This window comes from Lissotriton helveticus, chromosome 11, assembly GCF_964261635.1.
Source record: "Lissotriton helveticus chromosome 11, aLisHel1.1, whole genome shotgun sequence".
In the NCBI taxonomy this organism is placed as follows: Eukaryota; Metazoa; Chordata; class Amphibia; order Caudata; family Salamandridae; genus Lissotriton; species Lissotriton helveticus.
The window spans coordinates 22,758,821-22,785,055 of record NC_136072.1 but is presented as its reverse complement, the minus strand read 5'-3'; the positions used below and the strand labels follow the sequence as shown (position 1 = coordinate 22,785,055).

The 26,235-nt window shown below is 43.6% G+C and overlaps 1 long non-coding RNA gene across 1 annotated transcript in view; it reads right to left on the bottom strand.

Moving 5' to 3' along the window:
• Positions 1–26,235, bottom strand: part of LOC144791301 (uncharacterized) — a 178,660-nt gene that overhangs the window by 14,197 nt on the left and 138,228 nt on the right. The window contains exon 2 of the long non-coding RNA XR_013602354.1: positions 13,366–13,419. This is a non-coding gene — a long non-coding RNA (uncharacterized LOC144791301). The remainder of the gene's footprint in view (positions 1–13,365; positions 13,420–26,235) is intronic.

The window sequence follows — 26,235 nt, the reverse complement described above, 5'->3', positions numbered from 1 at the left end:
AAGAATAAAAGCAAGCTTTTCCAACAATCCACAATGTTATCTGTTTGGATGCCTTTCTGTTTTATTCAGTGCTCTTGAAATGGCATCATGGAAGCTGTTAGCTGCACAGTCTGAGTGAACTGTGCAAAACTGAAGTGGGTTAAACTACGAACAAATGCTGTGAATAAGAAGCTCGATAACGGACAACCGACATTATGCTGGATTTACGGACAGTGTGAGAAATTAATGGACCGTTGGCCATCCTACCCACCATCCCTGGCCTTTGAACATGATTGTCTCTCTTAACACATGTATATGTCCCCTCTTTTGTAAATTCTGGCTAAATTACGGATGCATTCCTAACTCACATCATCCAAAAGCGTATGAAAATTAATAAAAATAATACTAAAAATGACATTGACGACTAAACCAGTTCATAATTATTCGACAGGTAAGAGGCTAAAGGGCATATGTACAAGGAAGAGGCGGAGTGAGGCTTTAGCCGTCATGGCATAATGCCCCACTCCGCCACTTCAGAAACGCAGGGCTGCACCATATTTACAAGAATGTGGTACAGCCTTGCGTTTCCCCCTGTGATGGCGCTACACTTAGCAGCCTAGCGCCAACGCAGGGACCCTTGCATCATTGTGGAAGCCTGTCTGTGTGCAGGGGAGGTTGTTTATTTGTAGCAAGGTGTCCCTTCCTGCACAAAAACAATCCTGAAATGCCATTTTGTCACTTCTATGTGTGCTGCTTAATGCACATTAGACCTCTAAAGTTGTTTAAAATAGAATACTGTTTAGACGATGTTGACTCTCTAACCCCTTCGCTGTGGTGGTAATTCCCCCGCTGTGCTGGGGGGGGCGCGCACAGCGCCCGCATGCTCATGACAAGCTCAGCTCGTCATGAGCCACGGCGCTCCTGTGCTCATGACGAGCGGAGGTCGTCACAGGTGCATTGCCTCCCGTGGAACGCTCAGCACAGCAGGGGAATTCTCCCCGCACCTGAGCGTTCCACGGGCCATGACGAGCTGAGCTCGTCATGAGCACCGGAGCGCCGTGGCTCATGACGAGCTCAGCTCTTCATGAGCATGGTAAAGGCTAAAGTAGCTACTCACTTGTGGCAGGAGATGTTCTCATTTAAAAAAATCTTGTGACAAAGACCCTCTGAACATTTTTTTAAAATGTCTTCCCTGTTGCTCCAAAAAACCCCAAACTTTCAGACAAGTCTCCCTGGATATCAGCCGAGTAGTCAAGTTATGAAAGAGCTTCCGGTCAGGCACACAGCTAAATGCCCAGCTGCCAATGGTCTTCTGGTTTTCTTCAAGGCAAGTGCAGCTATCTCAGTCTTCATACAACACTCTCCCTGTCACAAGAGAAAAGGTCCCAAGCGGGCACACATCCCTATGAGGACTTGCACCCTCCGGACTTCTGGGTGCAGCAGTAGGCTTGCTTTCTCAGCCCCTGGAGCAGCTGTAGGGTCCAGGGAGTCAGTGTGAAGGTGCAGACATCTCTTCCAGTCCTTCGCCAGGTGGATGGGGATTCAATCAGCAGTATTGCCTTCTACTCTGTTCTTCGCTTCTTCTCTGTTTTGTGTTTAAAGAGCTTTATTGAATCAAATAAGAACATGGGTACAACATTTATTTATTTATAAAGTTTTATATAGCACAAACTTGATAATTACAGCAATAATTACAGAGAAATGGCAAAAACTAAACAAGCAAAAAGTATAATAGGAAGGAATGATAACTTGCGATAACTACCATTATCAAACGAATAAAACCAAAGAATGACAGCATTAGTGGTAGATTGTACATTAAAACAAAATAGCGTTTTATATTTTTTTCAGAGTAAAAAGGAAGCTAGAAAGAGAGAAAGGCAGGTAGGAAAGAAAGAAAAGAAAAGAAAAGAAGAGAAAGCAATCTTCTCTGTTCTGATCAGCTTTCTACCCAAATATAAATGTTTTTCAAAATGTGACCTAAGCTGCGACTGACCTGAACGAATCCATTTAAAGTTGGAGTGCATCCATTATCTAAGTTTTATTACAATGTGACATCAATGTAAACAGAATCCCACATCACCCTGTGTGGCAGCCTGCCACAATGGCAGATCTAAATATTGCTTAGATCTCTCTCTGGGAACTAAGCCAGTCGAGGGGATGACGCTATCAGCTCAGATTGGAAGAAACTATACACAGGTTATGTGACAACTTACAGTGCAGATGAAACACAGCCATTGTATCCATTAATTTTACTTAATTTTAATATTTATATGCTGAGAAAATTATTTTTTCTCAGTTTCATAACAGAAGTTAGCAAACTTTTAGACAGAAAAGTTACTTTAAAACTATTATTTGTACAAAAAATAGCTTCCAAGACCATATGAGTTTTGCAGTTGCGAGTAAGACAAACAATTTGACATTTCAGACTTATAGACTGAGTCTGTTTAATGTCCTTTAGAGCTAAGTTGCATAATAGTAAATCTAACATGTTCACTACAAAAACAATTCTGCTTGTTATTTTCCAGTGCCAGCCTTCCCTAGGTTAGCATACAGCTGTGCTAAAGTTCATGTTGCAGTTTTTGCTCCAGATGAAAGAGGAGAAATATGTATTTGCAGGCTTACATCTAGAATGTGATTTTTGTGTAACTTGAGCTGTCTGCTCCAACATTACTCATGTCTTACAGAAGGGTGAATTTACCAATTTCATTCTAAAATAGGCTTACACTTTTAGGGAAGGACACGTGTAATTTGGAGCCATTTAGCAGGCTCTGCCCCCTCAAAGGTCGATATATAAGCGATCCAGATTTAAAAAAAAAAAATCAAATCAAGAGATGTACAGCAAAAGGATGGATTTTTTCTACATACATCTTTTTGCATCTAACTATGTACTACTTTTTATATGTGTATATCCCTTTCTATATCTATGTGTGTGACTCCTCGATTGTGCATGTATCTATTTATTGATGTCTGTGTACCTATGTATATAAATATATTCCTCTACATACGTAGATTTTTATTATGCTTGTAACTATGCATTCGTCTATATATGTATATGTATTTAGCTATATATGTTTGAGAGTCTGTAACTATGAAGTTATCTCTATACGTAAGTATCTTTAGCAGAATATGTAAATGTGCTTATGTCTGCCCCTATGCATCAATCTTTATGTATCTCTGTGTGCACACGTTTGTATTTTCATATGCACTCCTATATTCATATTTACCTCATATGTGTGCATCAGTGAAGCATCTCAGCATGGATTTATGTATGTAACAATTCAAATGAGTGGAAAGGAATTGTGAACTAGTACACAGAAGCAAAATTAGAAGTAAAGAAGCATTTATTGGGAATTATGACAACATTCTACAGTCATTCCAAAACCCAGGCTATAGAAAAAGTGGTCCCAGCTGTCCCTGTCTGTTCAGTAGTGCTTAAAACACAGTCCTGGTACACTGTAATTTGGTAACAAAGTCTGTTTCTGCAGAAATTACCATTATTCAGGGGGGTTTGGTGGGGGGCTGTCTGGTTTAAGATTGGTTTAAGGACCTACTGACCTTCAGGAGGATTCACAAGACCTTGCTATTCGAGCTGTAGCAGCACCCCCCCCCCCCTCCAGCGCCTTGAGACCCTCACGGGTGAGTAGTGCGCTTTACAAATGTACTAATTGATTGATTGCTGTGCCCTGGCTTTCCATGGGAGGGAGAGGACAGCTGTGCGACTTGTGCACTCTGTGCTGTGGCAAGGGATGGCGCTGGTAACCCCCTCTCCTGACAGACAGACAGACACCCTCGAAGGCGCAGACTCAGCTCTGGGTGAGCTCAGGACCCATGACCCTGCCTGACAATACTGGAGCATGACACCCTGCCCAGGGAATGCAGGCCAAGCACTACAAATCACACTCTCGAGGTGCCCACGCGTCACACTTGGCCCTGGCAGCTGCAGCCTTGAGTGACAGGTGACATCACCTCCCTGGCAGCCCTCCGCGCCCCGCCCCTTCCTCTCACATGTCTGCCCTCCCTGTCATGACACATTCCCTGGAAAGGGCCCCCCTGAACCAGCAGCCTTCTTGGCAAAAGAGCTCATTACGCAGTTAAAGTCACTTGGAAGTGTTAAAAGGCAATTAAACAGGCAGCCCCTGCATTTGGCTTTTCATTGGCTGCATGTTAACAAGCATATTAAAGGCCTGACCCAGGGCAGCCTGACTGTCACAACTGTCCTGATGATGTATGTCTTCATTCAGAGGCAGAATGTGCTCATGGACTGAGCGCCAATTACATATTTCTTGCAGGGCCACATTACGCAAAGTTTGCACTGGTGCAAACAAGAACAGAACATGCGTCCTGCAGCAGGGAATAATGCAAAACAAGTTTAACCTAGTCCATATCAAATACATATTTTGCATCTGAGCTAAAATGGAGGTAGAATTGGGAAATTGGAGTAAAAATATGCATCAATTTTCTAAATCATTTCACGATTGGAACAGTCATGGTCAAGTGCATTGTTGATATAAACATGGAGTAGTGTGGCTCACTGGTTAGAGGCGGCAGACCCGGAAGCAGAGGACGGCCTGGGACCAGGGTTCAATTCCCGACGCGGCAGGGTCGTGGACCAGGGTCAGCGGACCTGATAATTCTCACCTCGGTGCCTACTCTAATCAGGGGTTCCACTTGGCAACTCTGGGCATTAGCTTGCCTCATCTCCACAACGGCCCCCCACATACGCCGGAGATGCCTGGTTTCACCTTGGAGTTACCCAGTAGGGACCATCTCACAGGGAAAGCCAGGACGGGTTCCCCAGCGGTCTCCAGCGCAGAGATACTCCTTCGGGAGTCGATTCTAGCGCGTTAGAAACCTGCAATTAAATTAAATGCCAAATCTGCATATAGTCAGGGCTGGAAATATGCGATTGTGGCTATACGTGATTTTTGCATAATTATAGATTTGCCGCATTTGCCACATATGATGATGGATCATCTGCTGCATAATCTGCAGGTTTTAACAAAATAAAAATGTGCTTCAATCTCAAGAGGTTCAAAAGTTACTAAAAAGCAGTGACGGGTGTTGCTGCGCTGAGGAAAGCGCTTAGTAAAGTTTTACTGGTCACCTTTCTGTAGTTTATTGCTATATTTGGGTGTTAAACTGGTACTAAAGAGGTGCAACTAATTCCCAGAGAGTGTCAACAAGTTTAAAGTTGACAAAATAATGAGGTAATACTATCACAAAATGTGCCGCATCATTCTTTTCCTGCTGCATAATTGACTCAACATTGCCGCAAAATTTGTCCCTCCACTGCTGCATAATTCCAGTGCCCTGCTCATGTCAAATAAGACTCTGCATTCCCAACAGGTGGACTTCTCAGAGTGAGATCTGCTTGGCCATTCCCTTGTGGGTAAAGCCACTTGCCACTGGCTGGCCTACAGCCAATGGGCCTAATGCCAACCAACGTGCCAATGTCAGACAGAGCTGGTTTCACTTTCATTGGTGGAAGGGGAGTTCCTGGGCCTGAATGCAGCAGTCTCCACAGAGACCTATCACCCCACTGCTCACATGATTTCAATTTGTGAATCCCCAAAGCCGTGCCATTGGGCGCAACCGCTTCAGGTTTTGCCTGGTAGGGAGCCAAAGAGAGGCCTTTGAATGTAGGGTTAAACCTCAAGGTTCCAACAGGCAGAAAAGCGAACACAGCAAACGCGATGCCCAAATTACTGAATGGAGTAGTGAGTTCTAATTCTCTGTCATCTATTGGAAGGATCACCTAGAGGTGTGTTTAAGACGCTTGCGTCTGGTATGTTACGTTATGTAAATTTGTTTAATGCAGCTGATTTCCCGGATGAGTATCCAGGCGCTGGCCTGAATCCCGCCGTAGGCACAGCTGGCATTGCGAAAGGCTGCAGTTGGCATTGCAAAAGGCTGCAGTTGGCATTGCGAAAGGCTGCAGTTGGCATTGTGAAAGGCTGCAGTTGGCATTGCGAAAGGCTGCAGTTGGCATTGCGAAAGGCTGCAGTTGGCATTGCAAAAGGCTGCAGTTGGCATTGCGAAAGGCTGCAGTTGGCATTGTGAAAGGCTGCAGATGGCATTGTGAAGGGCTGCAGATGGCATTGTGAAGGGCTGCAGTTGGCATTGCGAAAGGCTGCAGTTGGCATTGCGAAAGGCTGCAGTTGGCATTGCGAAAGGCTGCAGTTGGCATTGTGAAAGGCTGCAGATGGCATTGTGAAAGGCTGCAGTTGGCATTGTGAAAGGCTGCAGTTGGCATTGTGAAGGACCTGCAGTTGGCATTGGGTAGGGCCTGCAGTTGGCACTATGAAGCGGCTGCAGTAGGCATTGTGAAGGGCTAAAGTTGGCGCTGTGAAGGGCTGCAAATGGCATTGCAGAGGGTTGCACTTATTGGCCACACAGGCACTCCAATGCCAGTGCTGAAGTGCGTCCCAGAAGAGAATCTTATTGTCCAACTCAAAAGCTGGCACAGGTCAACAAAACCAAGAATTGGGAGACTCATTATAAGATTGCCATATTTTACTTTCCTCTGAGTGTACTTAAGAAAACAACGCGACCTTTAACAACCTATGGTAAACTTTCCTAAATATGCATTGGCAAAGCCAAAGCCGTGACATCTTATAAACTGAAGCGCTTCGTCACAGATTGCCAAGATTGTGTGCGTGGTTGTGAAGGTGCGTGGCTGAGGTGTTCAATGCAAGAAAGCATCAATGGTCGAATGAAACAAGTGAATGGCTGAATGAATGAAACAGAAAGCTTAGATTCTTCTACGAATTCTCGCAACATTGTTTTTGTGTACTATACCTTACTATGCTCTTGTAACTGATGTAACTTTTAACGCAACAATCCTAAATGTAAAGCGCTCTGATACCCTCTTGGGTCAAGTTCACGCTATATAAAACTTTATACATAAAAAAAAAATTCTTAATGAGCATGTTGCTGGGTGAAAAGGTGAGTGTATGAATAGCTGGGCTGATTTAGACTGAACAATTCCTACAAACTGAGGCCTCACGCAGCAGAAATTATACCCTAAAAATACCAATAACCCCCGTTATCTCAATGCTGGCATTACCCCAGGGCTGTTGTATTGTATTATATTGTTTTATACTTTACACTACACTCTGGTTTCCATAGTATTGTATTGCATTGTACTGTTACGTGTTATTGCAATGTTTCATTTTAGAGTATTTTGCATTGTGTACTGTTGCACTGCATAATGCAGTTACATTTTGCAGTACATTGCAATATACACTATAGGTGCTTGGCCAGGAATATTTTGAATTGTATATTGTTGAGCACTGTTGTTGTGTACAGTATTGCTGCCCTGCATCGTACAGTATTGTTGCATTGCACTGCATAACATCAGTAAAGATTGGTTGTAGCTCACAGTGGCAGCTCTGAACAGGGCTCGAGTCAGGGTACCACACGGGTGGTCGGCGTTCCTCCACTTATTTTACCGGGTGGATGCCGTCCCCCCTTCCAAACAGCTGGACTTCACTCTTTGGCCTCCCGGGACGAGAAGCTCGGAGCTCACAGGACGCTGCTCACGTGCTGACTTCTCAGATGCAATCGCATCTAAGGGGTGAGCAAGGGGAGGCAATGAGCCCGATGGTGCAAGCCAACTTTCGTGACGTCACTTCCTGTTATGACGTCACTTCCGGTGACAGCGTCCCCCCACTTCTTTTTTTTTGACTTGTGGCACTGAAGTTCAGCAAGAGGCAGCTGTAGGAGCAACAAACCTCCAGGTGCAAGGAGGCGGAACTCTCAGGTAGCGCTAATAAATGCATGATCGTTAAACCGGCTTCCTGATGCGAGACGGATTCTGCTGGTATCCTGCTTTTTTTTCAGGATCCTAAGAACACGGGCGTACCCGTCCGTTTGTTTTCTCTCTCTACAACCATTACTTATGGGATAAGGTTATACCCATCCTCCCCATCGAGTGTTACTACAGCACCCTAAGGTTGAATTTAAACCTGTTTCGACTGGGTTGGAATCATCACCGGTTTAGCGATCACGCATTTATTAGCGCTACAGTCAACCCTGAAGAGTCACAGGTTACCACCCAGGTGTCGAAACACGTGTCGGCTGGTGTATCCATTTGACATACTCCAAGACTTGTATAAATATCACCTATTACATGAAACTACTGGTGTCGACCATTGTAATTCTTTATAATTCAAGTACTACATTTGTGGATTGACACCCTAAAAGCACTATCCTTGAAAGTGTGCCCAGGACTTGGTCTTATGTTATAGAAAGTCACTTCCACCTGCCTTCGATAGGAGTAAATCTTTGTGTGTTTCCGGGAATTTAAATACAATCTTGCAAGAGGGGTTATTTTTCTAATTCAGGGTCTGCTCCAACCTAGAGTACTTTCTCCACATTTCGTCTGCATGCACTAATGCAGAAAATACAACACTACGGATTTTGTGAAATCCCACGTCTTGTATTTCTGTCAATCAGGGGTTGAAGTTTGCCCTTGCACAGTTCTGTAGTTGTGCACCTGAGTGCAGTGTAGCTTCTTTACACTATTTCTAACTCACACTCAATACGACCATGCCCTTCAAGGTGGATTACCTGGACATAAACTGGCGCACTGGAGGTGTGCATGCGTCAGTTGTCCTTCGGCTTGCTCTTGGTAACTACCAGTGCGTAGTCACCAGCGGACTAGCCTAGGCGGAAATCAGATCGTAGCTCTCCTCCTCCAAAATAACCCTGATTGTGGGCAGTTAGGGCACTTCAGCCCTAACCAACCTCAGAAGTTCCAGCGATGTTCATTCCATGCCGCAAGCCGTTGTGAAGATGATGTTTACTGTAAGTGGTGGATAAGAGAGCTACTTCTGCCTGGTACTCAGACATCAGCACTTAAGAAGCTCCTGAAACTAACAGGCTGTTGAGTAATAAGCACATAGAAACTGTACGTCTTGGCAGAGACCGATGGCTGGATGTATTTTTACTCATTGATATGTAATCTTCTGTCATGCCTGCCTGGTGTCATTAAAATGACTGTATTAGGTCTCTCGGACACTGCATTTTAAGTTATGTTGTTCCCACTGGTACTATTTCGTCTGAGAAAAATTATCACAGTGTAGTGTAGTTCCTATATCCCTGATAGGCTCTGCGCATTGGAATAATATACACTATAGTTGTGTCATAGGACTGAGGTCAGTATGCCTCTATCGAGTACATTAAACTTAATTACTTGTGTGTGCCTGCTAACTCAGAGGTCACTAGAAACTTCTCGAATAAACAAGAAGGGATTCGTTTCTGACAACCGCATAAACATGACAACTTTGTTTCCCTTTAGAATCGGAACAGTCTCAGAACCGTGGAAACAATAGATAACAGTTTCACTCAGTCAATCGTGCATGCTTCGTTTCTACAGAGGTTACACAGACATAGGTAGACGGGCGTTTCAATAAAAAGGGTCTATTGAACAGTCTTATTTCTCGTGCAAAAGATATGAACTGCTACAATCGTAAGACAGAATGCGAAGTATAATACGTACAGCATTAGCAGTAAGATAAAAAATACTGCAATAGCATGGTTTGTAGCTATGACATATTCATAAAAATACATACATAAATAACACAGGCTAAAATGTGAATACTCGTCTGGTGCTTCTAGCTAGTTCTACCCCAGTGTACCTAAACTAAGTGTAGTGCGAGGTAAGAAGTAGGTGCTGTTTTTATATAGTCTGGTTTAGCTATAGTTAGGATTGGTGTTGCCAAGATTTGCCAAAAGTCCCTCTAGGTTCAAGTCTGCTCCATACCTTAGAATGAGAGAGGTTGGAATCCCTTTTCGGGTCTCGATCTCTAACACCTCGCGAGGGGAGTCAGAAACACTGGAGCTGGATTCTCTGCGAGGAGGATGACAGTGTCTGCTCAGTGCGTAAGGCGGGGACTCGACTTCCTTCAGAACTTGCCGTGGCATAGCGTGCAAGTATGCAGCTGTGACTTGCCATGGCAAGTGAAGGTATATTTATACCTTGAAGGTGTTTAGGAATGCCACGTAAAAGTCAGACAGAGGAACGTCATGAATGAACCCCTAAGGAAAGATGTTCTTGCATAATAAATGAGTTCTTGGAGAAATCAATAATCCAAGCAAGGTGAAGTCCTAAAGGCTTAAGAGTCTGGTTTATCAAGAACTCGTTGTGACGTGGATGGACGGATGTAGATGGCCATGCCTGTATTTGGTTAGCATGAATAATGCCTAAATAAGGGTTGGATATCTATGCCTAAATAAGGGCAATGTGAATTGTGCCTATGTAAGGGCATACGTCGGGAAACCTATATACAGTATCTAAATCGACACACAACAACAGGTGTGTTCAATTTCTACTTTACAAGTAGTTTGCATTAATGTGTTTAAAGGTACATTGGTGTCTTTTGAAGAACCTGACAGCAATTCGTATGAGACTGAACATCCTTACATTTTCTGTTATACCACACAGTCCGAATTGTACGCTCTGTCTCTGGGCAGCGCCCCCTACCATTATATCCCTGAAAATAAAGACGTTGCTCCAGTGTGGTTCAGGGCATGAATTAACCCTGGGTGTAGTTTGCGTAGTAGCGCTACTCACAGCTAAGCGAAGTGCACTTTGCACTACGCGAACTGTGTAGTGCGGTAGGAAAATGCTGTTTGCAATGATTGCACAGTGTCGTATGCTTGTCAGCACTGTGCAATCATTGCAAACGGCATCTTGCACAGTGCAAGTGGGCGTTTTCTGCCGCTCGAGTAGGTTTGTACTGGAGCTGCAGTTTTCTCAACGCGGACTGGTAGGTTCTCATCGTGAGCGGTCGCGAACATATGCGACCACTCGCAATGAGAAACTTGACCTCTCCACGTTGAGAATCACGCCGGAAAGTTTATTTTCCACGCTCGCTATCAGCAACTTGATGTTGCTGATCGCGGGCGAGGAAAGTCTCGCCGGGGTGTCATTTCGCTCGCTCGTGTTCGCCAACTTAACGAGGAGGACCGCGCGCAAGCAAAAAATGCCCGCTACGCTATGCGTTTTTGCACTGTGCTACGTGCAATTCGCGTAGCGAGTAGTTGCGCAAACTACACGAGCGTAGAGTAGTTTTCCACCCAGGACTAGGCATGATTCAGAGTCGGGCAGGAGTGTAGAGCCCTTTGACTTCTGAAGTGTGCCAACTCCACAATCTATCAGATCCCAGTGAAGTAAATCTACACCTGATGGGAAGGGCAAGGGAGATCCGTTGGCCAGGTTCGTTCTGCTCGTGGTTACTGTCAAGAGAGGGATCCTATTATAAAAGTGCCTCCCTACCAGCTTGTTTTGTATAGCACTTCATGCTGCGCTCTAGTGTTTCCAAGTGTTGTAAATAACAGGTATTACTAATCCCCAATTTAATGGAACTCAGCAACAGACCAAGAGGACATAAGGCAGAGTTTGCCTCTGCAGGATTTGAAGCTGTGACCCCCTCACCATGGTACATCTCAGAAGCAAATGTTTAACTATCCTGTGCATCCTGCCAGGGTGAGGTGTCCCTAGCCAGCCTAGTCTTATGCAGAAGATGCTGCATCTGAAGACACAAATGAATAGAAAGGAATTGGAAACAGGGCTTTTCTCTAGCAGGACACACCTGTCATGACACAGAGTCTCGAATCGGGGTGCCCAAATTACCATCTGAAATCTCTTTGCAGTTGCAGCTCTTGTAAGAATGTAAAAAAGGTGCAAATCACTCTTCAGAGCTCCACTGGCTAAGATGACAGGCATTCGCTGCATATTTTGATGGGCAAAAACAAAATGCCATTAAACCACTGAGCAAAAACGTGGTTTCGGAGCCCTTGCAAAATGAGAGTCAGTGGTCAGACTGGACTACGGAACCACCCTCTACCCCGGAATCAACAAATCCCTGCTACGCAAACTCAAGACCATCCAAAACAACGCAGCCAGACTCGTCCTCGGCATCCCACGACATGAACACATCACCTCATACTACTGGCATGCAACCAACTTTGTATGCAAAATTAAGCAGATTCCAAGAAGCACTCAGGAGAATGACCAACACACTCACTGCCCCTACTGAAGAATGACCCTCTCTACCTTTCAACTCGAGTTACGAACAAGCCTGGAAGATGATGGGAATGGAGGAGACAAACTGGAGGTCTGCTGGCTGTCTCGGACTGCGTTCTCTCTCTTGTCTGCGAAGTGACATTGAGCGGCTAAAAGACGTAGGCGGCACAGTCCTACCTGGTGACATGTAAGGTTGACTCTCAACGCCTTGGTCACCTATGAGCTTGCTCTTCCCTGTGATAGGAATACGTCAATGATACATTCTGCTCAGATAGAAGACTCTTCTTGAGCAGCATCTTCTCCATGGCTCGTAGAAGTGAGGTAGTCACGCTGTGGGTGCGGGGGTACTGACCTGCTCAGTGCAGCCATGTCCAAACCTTGGAAGATACTTCAAGTGTGCCCAAGCCTGATGCCCCCCCGGCTGGCTCCTAATCGCCTTCTCACCAGCATCGTTACACGCCTCAGCCAGTCACTCCTTCACCCAGTGTGAGATCATTCTGCGCAGCCACAGAGGTTCAACGAGGTTCATCTGCCGCTCCACCCTTGCACCTAGGGAGAATAACCTGTTTTTCCAACCGTGGGCCGGCCTTGTCTAAAGACTGTACAGCCTTATCAGGCCAACAGGGGTCAGTAGACATCTCATCCTCACCCCCTAGGGCAGTGGTCTTCAAACGTTTTAATGCTGCGCCCGCCCCTGTGAAAAAACAAAATCACCGGGCCCCCTTCAGAATTTTTCACAATTATTTTATTAAACTGGCAGTGTTTAAATATGTCTAGACTCATTGAAACATTGCAGTTACGTTCTGTTACTGTTTTCAAAATGCAATCAAATACACGATTCCTAAACATACTCCTCTGGTCAGGCAGGCCTTACTAACATGTACAAGCAGGCACAGTGTGATTATTAGGAATGGGGGTGGGGGCTTGAAGAATATTTGGAGTCCCTTCCCTTTTGACACATGGTACCAGCCAGGATATAAATGACAAAATATGTTAGTGGTGGCCCATCACAGAGCGGCTTACTGACGCTTGTGTTTTCAGCTTAAAACAAAGCACTGTTATCAGCATAATGCTTCTTTTGGCCAGAGCCTCTCCCCCCCCATGGGATCACTTGAGGCCCCTCTGGGGTGGGGGGGGAGGCGTCCCCCCAGTTTGAAGACCCCCGCCCTAGAGCCTGTAGTCTAGCAACACATGCAGATTGCAGGGTCACCGGCGCTTCCTCTTGGAGAACCCGCTCTTTGGTGCCACGCCCTCTGGGAGCCATGTTTACAGTACTTAACACAAAAACGGTCGTTGAAAAAGGGGTTTTCTTTTGTTTCTTTCAACGAATTACAGGGAAAGTGTACTCTTCTTACCTTTCACAACCCTGTCGACTCTGGGAGGTCCTGTGAAAACAAGATTTACAAGATCTGGGGGAAAAAGAAAAGGCAATGTTTACAAACGTTTACTGTACGTCACCCTCCTCCTGCATCTGCCAGGGGTTTTATTTTTTCAGTTCTGTGTACAGTGTCTTAGATTGAAGCTGCTTCTCTTGAACTTTTGCTGCCCGTCTGATGGGCACTGGACAACAGTGCAACAGGTCGTCCTTACTTTGACCTTGACACCAGAACTTGGCACTATGTAGGGTTACAAGCTTTGGTCACAAATGTCTTTAACCTCCATGTCCTACTGCTATTTCCTTCTTGTGATTTCTAAAGGATATGCAATGCGCCACCAGTCTACAGTCGTATTAAAAGATGCGCAAGATTAGTTTCAAGAATTGTTACACTGGGGAATTTCTACTGCTCATTGGTTTTTGAAGATGTTTGTTGTGATCTTAGTAAATGCATCTATAAATCTGCATTTGTTTCAGATTACAGTATTGGAACCCCGAGGGGTTGGAATCTAAGGTCATGATAACTCCTTGTTTGGAGCAACTTTGAATTTATTACCCCTTTTCGACTCATTCAAGTCCTTGTGATGCCAAACTGCATTGAATTAAATGTTAAACTTCCAGAAACAAAGGTATGGAAAAGCATAGCACAAGCTGCTTGGTGCCCGTCCGCCCAATGGTACGAAAAGCAAGCTCAAGCAAGCAAATAAAGCCATTTTTGATTATATTGGATGAATTTTTTCCACTTAAAACAACATTTTATATGAAATTCAGTACCTGCTTCTTAATCTCGTTATAGAAAAAAAACAGCTAAGAGCGACTTGTTAGACGTTTAGTGGATTAGTGCATAACATTAAAATAAAGTATAACTGCCACAAATGACGGAAGGAATGCTGAATGATTCAAACATTTTCCCCCAGTCAAGAGATCTGGGTTAAATCCATCGTTCTTTTGCCCACTACACCACCCCAGTTTGGACCCAGCCATATGCAAATCAGTCCTGACACTGTGCCTCATGGGAGCAGTCCAAACCGAACTGCCAAGCCAGGTGCTCCCTGGACCGGAAACAAGCATCCTGGGACCGGTTTCGGGGTATGTCACCCTTCATCAGCCTGGATAGCTTGACTCCAGTGGCACAGTGAGCAAGGGATCCACGTCTGGGCATACCCGGCGCACTTAGGGTGAAAAGTGTTACAGCCAACAAATGATGGACGGAATGCTGAATGATCCAAACATTACACCCCCCCCCCCCCCCCCGGCTCACTGTGTCACTGGATTCAAGCTATCCTGGCTGATGGCATTGCAGCACACGCAATGTAATTCGTTTTATTTATTTAGTTACTCATCTCCGTGCGGCCATATGCCGTAGTTTACAACCCCCACCCTGCCCCACTCCCTCGAGGAGGCACTACTGATGGGCATCAAGCTGTCGGGTTGCCGTACTTCTAATGGGACTGTACTGAAACTACATAGTGTGTGTGGTTTGTGTACTTCTAGTGGAACAGTACCACCAGTATGCAGCGTGTAGTAACTAACTCCACGCAGGTAGGTGATATTCAGGTAGATTTATTGAATATTGATGGAGATCAGTAATACATTAATAGATAGCCCCACCAGGAGTGTCCAGCTAGGCACTCAGCCCTACTCCAACTGACAGCTTCATAGAACAACACTCCAATTGACATCATACCTGAGTGTTCTACAGATGGAGTAGTGGGAGATATGTATACACTCAATATACAGGATATTACATATCCTCCTTTCTAATGAAAGCAAAAGAAGATATTCAGGTGTAAAACCAAGTATACAGAATTAAAGAGAAGAGAAGTGTAGAAACAAAGCTGTAGACAGAAATAAAGAGAGAAGACGTGTATAAACAAAACTACAGCTGAGAGGATTGAAAAGAGAAGAGAACTAGGTAAACAAAATAAAGCTGGATAACAAGAAAAACTAAAGTTGAGAGAAAAGAGAAGTAAAGTAAAGCTGGATAATAAGAAGACTTTCTTTGCGACGCAAGCAGCACCTTTTCATTCAGTTTGTGTGTCCTCACAGCGTTCCCTATTTACAAGAAACAAGGAATTGCACTTCCTTTTACAGTTCAAGCCTCAAGCCTCTGCCTGCTGTGATTGTTCTTGATCTCTTTGCCTCTTACATGCCTGCACTCTTGCCTGCTGTTTCGACAGTGAGTAGATAAGACCTTCTCATAACGCTAACAGCACCTCAAGCTTTCACCACTGTCCTTCAGACCTGACAACTGTATGTTTATTGCCTTTCAACAAAAAGATTGTTCTTACAGCATCTATAAGCGTTGCCTTTCAACAAAATAGGCACGTTTTTCTGACTGCTATAAATCTAATGAAACCAACGCAAGAACAATTTTAACAAACATTATTCTACGTCCAATGTCCAACGAAACCAGGACACAAAATAGATTTGGGGGCATGCAGCTACGACCCATGGAGTTAAAGTAATTGACATTGATTTAAGGGGCAGTGCGTTTTTCACACAGGATTGGTGTAATCCCATCCTCGTCGCCAAATAAATGTAGTAACTAACTCCACGCAGGTAGGTGATATTCAGGTAGATTTATTGAATATTGATGGAGATCAGTAATACATTAATAGATAGCCCCACCAGGAGTGTCCAGCTAGGCACTCAGCCCTACTCCAACTGACAGCTTCATAGAACAACACTCCAATTGACATCATACCTGAGTGTTCTACAGATGGAGTAGTGGGAGATATGTATACACTCAATATACAGGATATTACACAGCGGGTTGGTGTTCTTCTTATGAGGCAGTACTCTGACTACTCAGCAGGAGTGCTGTACATCTCGTCGGGCATTACCAGCATTCCTGTGGGTTGGTCACTTGTAACAGACAGTACCGGTACTACACAGCAGGGTTGCTGTACTTCTAGTAGAACAGTACTAGCACTACATAGTTGGATTGGTGTACTTGTCATGGGACTGCAGTGGCACTAAGTAGTAGGATTTGTGAATGACCCTCTTTTGGTACTAAGCAGTAGGACTTATGAACGTATCGTGATACTCTTTTGGTACTCAGCAGTAGGACTTGTGAATTTCTTATGACACTCTTTTGGTACTAAGCAGTAGGACTTGTGAACGTCTTGTGACAGTCTTTTGATACTAAGCAGTAGGACTGTAGGACTTGTGAACTTCTTGTGACACTCTTTTGGAACTAAGCAGTAGGACTTGTGAACTTCTCGTAACACTCCTTTGATACTAAGCAGTAGGAATTGTGAACTTCTTGTGGCACTCTTGATACTAAGCAGTAGGACTTGTGAACTTGTCGCGACACGCTTGATAATAAGCAATATGACTTGTGACACTCTTTTTATACTAAGCAGTAGGACTTGTGAACTTCTCGTGACACTCTTTTGACACTAAGTATTAGGAGTTGTGAACATCTTGTGACACTCTTTTGATACTAAGCAGTAGGACTAGTGAACTTCTCGTGACACTCTTTTAGTTCTGTGCAGTAGGACTTGTGAACTTCTCGTGACACTCTTTTGATACTAAGCAGTAGGACTTTTGAAGTTCTCGTGACACTTTTTGACACTGAGCAGTAGGAGTTGTGAACAACTTGTGACACTCTTGATACCAATCAGCAGGACTTGTGAATTTCTTGTGACACCCTTTTGATACTAAGCAGTAGGACTTGTGAAGTTCTCCTGACACTCTTTTGGTTCTATGCAGTAGGACTTGTGAAGTTCTTGTGACACTCTTTTGATACTAAGCAGTAGGACTTGTGAAGTTCTTGTGACACTCTTTTGACACTAAGCAGTAGGAGTTGTGAACATCTTGTGACACTCTTGATACTAAGCACTAGGACTTGTGAATTTCTCGTGACTCTTTTGATACTAAGCAGTAGGACTTGTGAATTTCTCGTGACACTTTTTTGATACTAAGCAGTAGGACTTGTGAACTTCTTTTGACACTCTTTTGGTTCTATGCAGTAGGACTTGTGAACTTCTTGTGACACTCTTTTGATACTAAGCAGTAGGACTTGTGAACTTCTTGTGGCACTTGTGAACTTCTCGTGACACTCTTTTGACACTAAGCAGTAGGAGTTGTGAACATCTTGTGACACTCTTGGTACTAAGCAGTAGGATTTGTGAATTTCTCGTGACACTCTTTTGATACTAAGCCGTAGGACTTGTGAACTTCTCGTAACAATCTTTTGGGTCTATGCAGTAGAGCTGCTGTATTACTAAGAGTACAATATCTCTTCTTCACAGAAAGAGCACAAAATATTTAAAGGGACAGCAAATCACCTCATTATTTCTGCTGTGCTAATTATGGAACATTACCAGCAGCATGTCTGTAAGGAGCAGCGTTTGTGGTAGGGTTGTACCAACGCCACAGCCAATGGTGCACACCTCTTGGAATAGTGAGCTTGAGTGGATGTCAAAGACTGTTAATTATTGTGTGCTGCTTGTAAATTTTCTGGGGTTTCAAATGTGATGAGTGCACTTGTTATAGTTTAACGAATCACTTACAAATGTTTCATCGCCTGGAATACCTTTCAATTTGCTCAGAATAAATGCCACGCTGTATACAAGACTACATGTTAGTCTTTTCCTTTGGTGGATCGCTCTGAAGGTATTCGTTTGCTTACCCAAGAAGGGTGTTTGGTTTTATCCTTTGCTAAATCACTTTGATTCCCACATGCCCATTGCTTCTAACCCAGGCAGCCATCTTGAAATATTTCTGTCCATAGGTTATTGTAGTTTTACCATTCTAAGATGGCTACCACATTTATAAGTATTGTCAGCATCTGGAATGATATCATTCCACGATGGCCCCACTGCTATGTTTTTTTGAGCGACTATTTTGGAATGTTATTTGCATAGTGTATTATTGTTTTACCAATCAACAATGATCAACACGTTACTTCTAAGCTTGGCCACCACTTTGGACTTTGAAAACAATGATAGGCTATAGACAATACATGTGCAAGGTGGTGGCCCACTGCTATGTATAATTTTATAATATTTTGCAAGCATATGCCTGCTACGTTTAGGCAGTGGATTATTTTTTTTATTTTTAATGCATCTTTCCTATGCCTGTAAAGTTTGTGTGTGTGTTTTATCATGGATATGTAAGCGGTGAATGCAAGAATGAGTTAGTGGGTGGATAAATAGACGTGAGTGCACGACTGAGTGACATAGTGCATGCATGATGACCTATTAAGTGCCTGATCTCATCAGTGACTGAAGCTACACATAAGCAAGACCAATTGGCATTGGCAGTGCTTGTTATCTGCATTTTGTCTCATTTATGGAAGTGTCCCTTGCTTTGACAAGAGACATTATTAAAGATGTCCTGAAACTAGATAGAGTAGGTAACATTGCTTGGCTAAATTATGTTGAAACAACATTGAAGGCGGATGGGCTACATTACCTCTTTTTGGAACCTTCTAATTGTAGTTCTGTATCTAAAATTGACCTAAAAGCCAGACTGCTTTCTAATCGGCAGATAAGAAGGGAGACTAAAAATATTAATCTACCAACAGTTCAATCTTACTTGGCTTGTCCTAGTTTCGAATTAACAAACTCAAACATAACATATTTAACCTTTGTTACCAACCTGCAACATAGGTACATCCTGGTGAGGTTCCGATTAAAATTATATTCCGTTAATGCTGGATTCCCCTCGCGATGTTTATGTTGTCTCTGAACTCCCACTTTGTATCTGTGTTAATCGATCTATACAGGATGACATACATTTTTTGTTCTTCTGTAAATTTCATTATAATGAAAGGAAACGTTTTATTATCCCTATCATGCGTAAAGTGAATTTTAAACAGTGTTGTGAAGCTCTCTATTATCTCCAGCTACTACCTGATCCTTTTATCTGTTTCTCTCTAGCATCTTTCTTAATATTGGCACTAAAAAAGAGATCTATAATCACCTAAAACTATATTCCCACAAATGAAATGACCTTACTATTGTGTAAAGAATCATGAATTTGTATTTTATTGTAATAATCTTTTTTATCTGTGCTGTAATGCTGTGAATTGTTTTTTATTTGTAGTATACTTTTTATGCCTACATTGTGTTGGCGAAATAAAAGTTATTCTGACTGACTAATTATGGAAGTGCTGAAATAATAGTCGTTATTGTTGAGCCTTCATAAATCTGACTGCACCTATTTTACAAGACCCCAAATGGTACTCTTTGAAATTAATATACATCAAACCTTTCCATAGGGTCATTCGCATTTTCAAATCCCACTGCCATGAGAGCAGTGTGGGTCTTATCCTGCTGGTAAAGGCTGATGCGTGTGGGTATCAGTGGGAAAATCATATTTTAAGGCCAGGTTCCAGAGTGTGGATGCAGTGAAGCAGAGGGTCCTTTGACCAAATGTATTTATTTCTTAATAATGATGTTAGCAATAGGAATGTCATGTCAATGTAGTGCTTAGACTTACAGTGCTTTTAAAGATTCTCTTTTTTAATAATATTAGCCCCATTAAACTGAGCAAAACAAATTTGAATATCCGCCCTCACACTTGAACTGGTGGATTTGGTTGCCAGAGTGAGCCACGTGCTTGTTATTTGAACCAGAGGCACATTCTGTCATCATTCTATTTTCTATTATGTTTTATTCAGATGACACTTTTGATCTCAAAACATTTTGTCGCAGAATGCCGGGGCGAACACGTGTGAAGGCTTGCGTTAACTCATGAAATGAAAAAAAGTCCCTGTGTGGGCTGACAGGGGATCAGCATTATTAGGTCCCTGACCTCATTCGGTTTTAATGGAATGATAATCTTTACAGATTATCCGGTAACTGTATCGCTTACACCAGAAACTCCCTTGACTGGCATGGCCTTGATGCGGCCCGCGACTAGGGTCCTTGGCACCTCTCAGTCCACCCAACAGAAGTTTACAAGAAGGTATGACAGCTCACTACATCTCAATGAGTTTCTTTTTTGGTTGGCTGCCATGTCTAGAAAGCCACGAGAAATCTGACTTAAGTGTAATAACAACCATAACATATCTAGTTCAGTTCAGTTTATAACTTTATTCGGATATACGTCATATCCATAAAAGTACAATAAGAATATTAGTGACAAGAGAAAAGTAACAATATAAACAAATTAAATAGCAATTTATAAAACACAGTGTGACACAATCAAGGCTAAAACGATGAATTCATTGACATCAGTTACAATGTCCCATCCATTTGATTAAGAGAAGAAAAGACAATAAAACCATTAGCAGCAGTTATGAAATGTGTCCTTCAGTACTTGTAGAACTTAGGGTGCTAGCATTGACTGCGTGCCCGGGTGGCAACCCTCAAAAAAGTGCTGGTGCGAAAAACTAGCTCTTCATTGGTCAAGGCCAACATGCTCGAGTAGGCAGAATCCAAACTAACCGACCTGCTCTTTTTGAAAAATGGCTGGAGGAACCCCTTACTATACTTATATAATATTTGCAAAGAAACAAAAAAAAGAATAATAGATTGGCCACTTATCCCGTCGCATGGGCACGGTAGTGAAGCGAGCTGCGGGTTATAGCCAAAAGGAAAACATAATGCAAATTTGATTGTCCCTGCTCTGAGACGGGATAAGAGGCTCCTATCCCAATTGCTCATTGGTAACAATAAATAATCTGGTAGGGGAAGACAGAACCGCTCACGGGACATGTAGTTAAAAACTAGAGATTTCTTTGATTCCAGCACCAGTCTATCTTGGGTGTATAGTTTGTAGAGGGCACTTCTTAATTCTTTCTTGTGCAAGGTACCCATTTCACTAGGGTTTGTAAAGATGCTGCCTCTATTAACACTGCATAGGCTCTAGTAAACTCTAGAGAGCCAGGGAATATCCATCCCTTTATCACACTTCATGCAGTCATTAATAATATCTTTAGTTAGAGTAGATGCCTCGTTCTTCCAAGCCGATAGCCAAAAGAGGAATGGGCGGCCACGAATAAAATCAGTTATATAGTTTAAATTCAATTCCCTGTGGCAAATATATTGCGGGGTAGAGATTAGGATTCTCAACAATCTCCTGCAAAATCTATTCTCTTCCCGCTGAATGCAGGAGCTATTTGCGGTACCCCAAATCTCTGCTCCGTAGGTAGCCACAGGGACACATTGGGATCTAAAAAATGTTAGCATCGCTAGGATTGCACCTGAATTCTTTGGGCGGGGAAGACTTAAGATTGAGTTGATGGTCTTTGAGAACTTGCTCCTGGAATGAGTAAGATGCTCAATCCAGGAGCCGTTCGCAGCAAAGACCACCCCAAGATAAGGAAATTTGCAAGTGCTTGTCAATTTTTGGTTGCCTACAGTGATAAAACTGAGCTGGCGTTTCCTGGGACCACAAGACATTAAGAACGATTTATTAAAATTAACTCTTAGGTCCAGGCTATCCATATATTCAACAAATGACTGTGTCAAGACACACAGAGCGTTTGGGGAGCGGCATATAAGGACCGCATCATCTGCGTATAGCAGCACAGGGAGAGATTTCCCGTTAATCATTGGAACATCCTGGGACATAGATGTTAGAGATTTGTTCAGGCCGTTGATATTAATAATAAAAAGGAGGGGGCCAAGACACAACCCTGCCTGATCCCCTTTACAACCTTAACAGGACCTGAAACCACCCCACCTCTACCAATCCTCACTTGTGCCTGAAGATCTTTGTGGATATGTGCCAAAAAATTGACCAAAGGCTCATCCAGGCCATAGGCCAACAGGATTGCCCACAGCTTCGACCTATTGACAAGGTCGAAGGCTGAGGACAAATCCATAAAGGCCAAGTAGAGTGGAGACTTCCGAGCTATATTATATTTCCCCAATACAAGGCTGAGATTAAGGCATTGCTCATTAGTGCCAACCTTGCATCGGAAACCTAACTGACAGGACACCAGGATACTACGTTCCTCCGACCATTCCAGTATCTTATTATACAAAACTCTGCCCAGTATTTTGAGGGTATTATCGATCAATGATATAGGCCTGTAGTTACTAGGCTGCGACCGATCCCCCTTCTTAAATATCGGGACAACAATGCTTTTTGCCCAGGTATCAGGTGGCGGGGCATGTGTAAGGTTATTAAAACATTTAGAAGAAACGGTGCCCAAAATTCCGGCTTCCATTTAATAAAATCTATTGGTAACCCATCAGGGCCGGGAGCCTTATTCCCGACGCTTTGATGGATAGCTTCTTCCACTTCGGGGAGTGTTATATGAATACTAACAGATGGGCCGTATTCAAACTGTACGATGTCCGATGAGATGGGGGCATAGATATTAGAGAAGTGTGATTCCCAGGATTCGCAGGATATAGTGCAACTAATAGGTGTTAATGACTGGCCCGTGGTTCTAAAGTCCCTTACAGTGGACCAAAATAATTTACCATTTTTATCGGTTGCAGCTTATAGAATTTCCAATCGGTCCCTGAGGAGTACTCCCTTCCGCTTGTTAACAGCCCGATTATATTACTGCCTTGCTGATTTCACATCCCATGCGCACCTCGGTACGGCCAGCAGTACCTTACGCAAGTTCCTGTTAGCCAGTGATCATTCGTTGTCAAACCATCTGGGACCCTGTCTATCCAGGGATACAGGCTTCGACAAATGAGTTTTAAAGGCCAAGCAAAGTTTAGAAAAATTCTGAACTATATCTGGATGCGGGGATTGAGATGACAGACAGGAATTGATAAGGGGCAAATTCTCAGTAGTTATTAGATTAAACAAATCCTCACAGTTAATGCCCCTCCATGCTAGTCTTAAGTTATCTGCCGATAACGTTAAGTCTCTTGCCCCACAATCAGACAAAAACACTGGTCGTTCTGCCAAGCTCAGTGCTATTTTAATGGGGCTGTGGCCCCCCTGAGCAGTGGCAATTACCTCTGCTATGGCTAAATAATCCGCAAGTGGGATGGAAATAAAGACAAAATCTATAGTTGATCCATGGCCCCTGCCTTTAAATGTCGGATGGTGGTTGGTGGCCACGTTTGATGCGCCCGTCTGGTCCATAACATTGACAAGATTATGGGACCCTAAGAACACTGACAGCTCAGCTCCCCTACGCGATGGGGGGGGGGGATAAATTGGTCCGCTCTACTCCCAGTTGTTTGTCCCTAAGTTTTGCATTAAAATCACCTCCCAGGACAATCCCCATATTGTTACGCAGGTCTTGCTGGTAATCTAGATTTGAAATAAAACCAAAAAGCTCAATAAAATTCTTATTGGGAGTTGAAGAAAAATCGTTGTAGTATAAATTTACCAAATAAAAATAAACTTTCCTCTTGAACAATACAGCTTGGATATTGCAACTGTTTGTCGGAAGTACTTTAAGTCTCCCACCAGCTGCTACCATTAAGTCCAATAAAAAGGCCCCCCGAGGGACGGCCCAAATTACGATGGGATGACGCCACGTTAAAGCAATGAAATCCCTCAATATGCAAGTCATGAGTTGCCCAAGTCTCCTGGAACATTACTATGTCGTGTTCTCTAACTAGACGTAGCCATTCTTGGTCTTTAAGTTTGGACTGTAACCCCGCGACGTTCCAGATAAGAATATTCAAGTTGGCTCCACCATTACCTCTGATTGGGGGTGATGCCTCATTATGAATGTTAATGCTTGCTATAGTGGCAGGGGGATCTGCTAGGTTATGTTGGGGTGGCGACTGGGGAACCATCAGAGGTAGTTGCCAGTCCTGCGCGTCTAAACTAGATAAAGCGGAGAACCTATTGGTTGAAAAAGGTAAGGTGTGAGCCTCCCTTGGGGGTTCAAAAGATGGCTTATAAAAATAGCCCAGAGGAAACGCACTAATATTGGTATTAGTTGAGAGGGGTTCCTCAAAACAACTCAATAATCGACGTACCATGTGCGGTCTGCGAAAGTTAAGGACGACACAGTTGCCATAACGTATCCAAAAAAAGCAATAGACTGAAGCAAAGGAAATCTCTGTGTTATGCTTGAAACCACTGTAAGAGCGTCATTGGGTGGCACGCATTCATATAGAGTTATCAAATATCTTTTTTCACCCCATTAGAAGACAATGCGATACATAACTAAAAGGCTTGCTTCTCAGGCTAGTTCGGTCGGGCCTATCAGATTTGATGGCCTACTTCTTCACGATTATCTTCGCGACTTTTTCTAGGATACTGCAGTTTGCTTTGCAGAATGTGTGATTTTCTTCTTTGATGTGTACTTGCTTATGCATGATTTTTTAACTTGTGTACTTGAGAATCCCTCTCATATTTGCGTTTCTTTTAATTAGTAATAATATCAATCTAATATACGTTATACCTTAAAATATCAATTGCGTCTTTGCTTTTATTTTTGACTTGCATCTATTTCCTGTGTTCCCTTATTAATCTTTGTTGGAAGTTCAGTGTGAGCTAACTTCAACTATTTTGTGAGTTTATTTATAAATAGAAGCAGTCTCTTTTCCCGGGGGGTCATTCAGCCCCAAGTGAAGTTCTTCACACTTGACATATTAACGAGTCGTTGGTCCCTTCCTTTCCCTAACGCCTTACTAGGACACTTTCCACGACCAGGGAACAGTCTATGTCTCTGGAGGTTCAAAATATACCCCGGTTTCCGGTGCTTCGTCCTGCGCCTCTCTCAAGCTGGGATATTGTCCGGTTGAACTTGAAGGATCCCACGTAAGAGCTTGTAGGGGGCCAGGAGAGGTCCTGTTTGTCGTCCTCTCTGTTCTCTTAACATGCCCATCTTTTCCCTTAACCTGCCTTTCTTTTCCCTTTACCTACCTCTTTGTTCCCTTTACATGCCTCTCTCTGTTGCCTTTACCAGCATCTCTCTGTTCCCTTTATGTGCCTCTCTGTTCCCTTTACCTGCCTCTCGCTGTTCCCTTAACCTACCTCTCTCTGTTCCCTTTACCAGCATCTCTCTGTTCCCTTTATGTGCCTCTCTGTTCTCTTTATCTACCTCTTTGTTCTCTTTACCTGCCTCTCTCTGTTCCCTCTACCTGCCTCTTTTTCCTTTACCTGCCTCTCTGTTCCCTTTACCTGCCTCTCTCTGTTCTCTTTACCTGCCTCTCTTTTTCCTTTACCTGGCTCTGTGATCCCCTTACCTGCCTCTTTTTCCCCTCTACCTGCTTCACTGTTCCCTTTCCCTGCCCCTCTAACTGCCTCTCTTTTCCCTCTAACTACCTCTCGTTCCCCTCCACCTACCTCTTATTCCCCCTCTATCTGCCTCTCTGTTCCATTTACCTGCCTCTCGCTGTTCCCTTTACCTGCCTCTCGCTGTTCCCTTTACCTGCCTCTCTGTTCCCTTTACCTACCTCTCTGTTCCCTTTACCTGCCTCTCTATGTTCCCTTTACCTGCCTCTCTATGTTCCTTTTACCTGCCTCTCTGTTCGCTTTACCTGCCTCTCTGTTCGCTTTACCTGCCTCTCTGTTCCCTTTATGTGCCTCTCTGTTCCCTTTACCTGCCTCTCTCTGTTCCCTTTACCTGCCTCTCTGTTCCCTTTACCTGCCTCTCTATGTTCCCTTTACCTGCCTCTCTCTGTTCCCTTTACCTGCCTCTCTGTTCCCTTTACCTGCCTCTCTATGTTCCCTTTACCTGCCTCTCTGTTCCCTTTACCTGCCTCTATGTTCCCTTTACCTGCCTCTCTATATTCCCTTTACCTGCCTCTCTGTTCCCTTTACCTGCCTCTGTTCCCTTTACCTCCCTCTCTGTTCCCTTTACCTGCTTCTCTTTTTTCCTTTACCTGCCTCTCTATATTCCCTTTACCTGCCTCTCTGTTCCCTTTACCTGCCTCTATGTTCCCTTTACCTGCCTCTCTATATTCCCTTTACCTGCCTCTCTGTTCCCTTTACCTGCCTCTGTTCCCTTTACCTC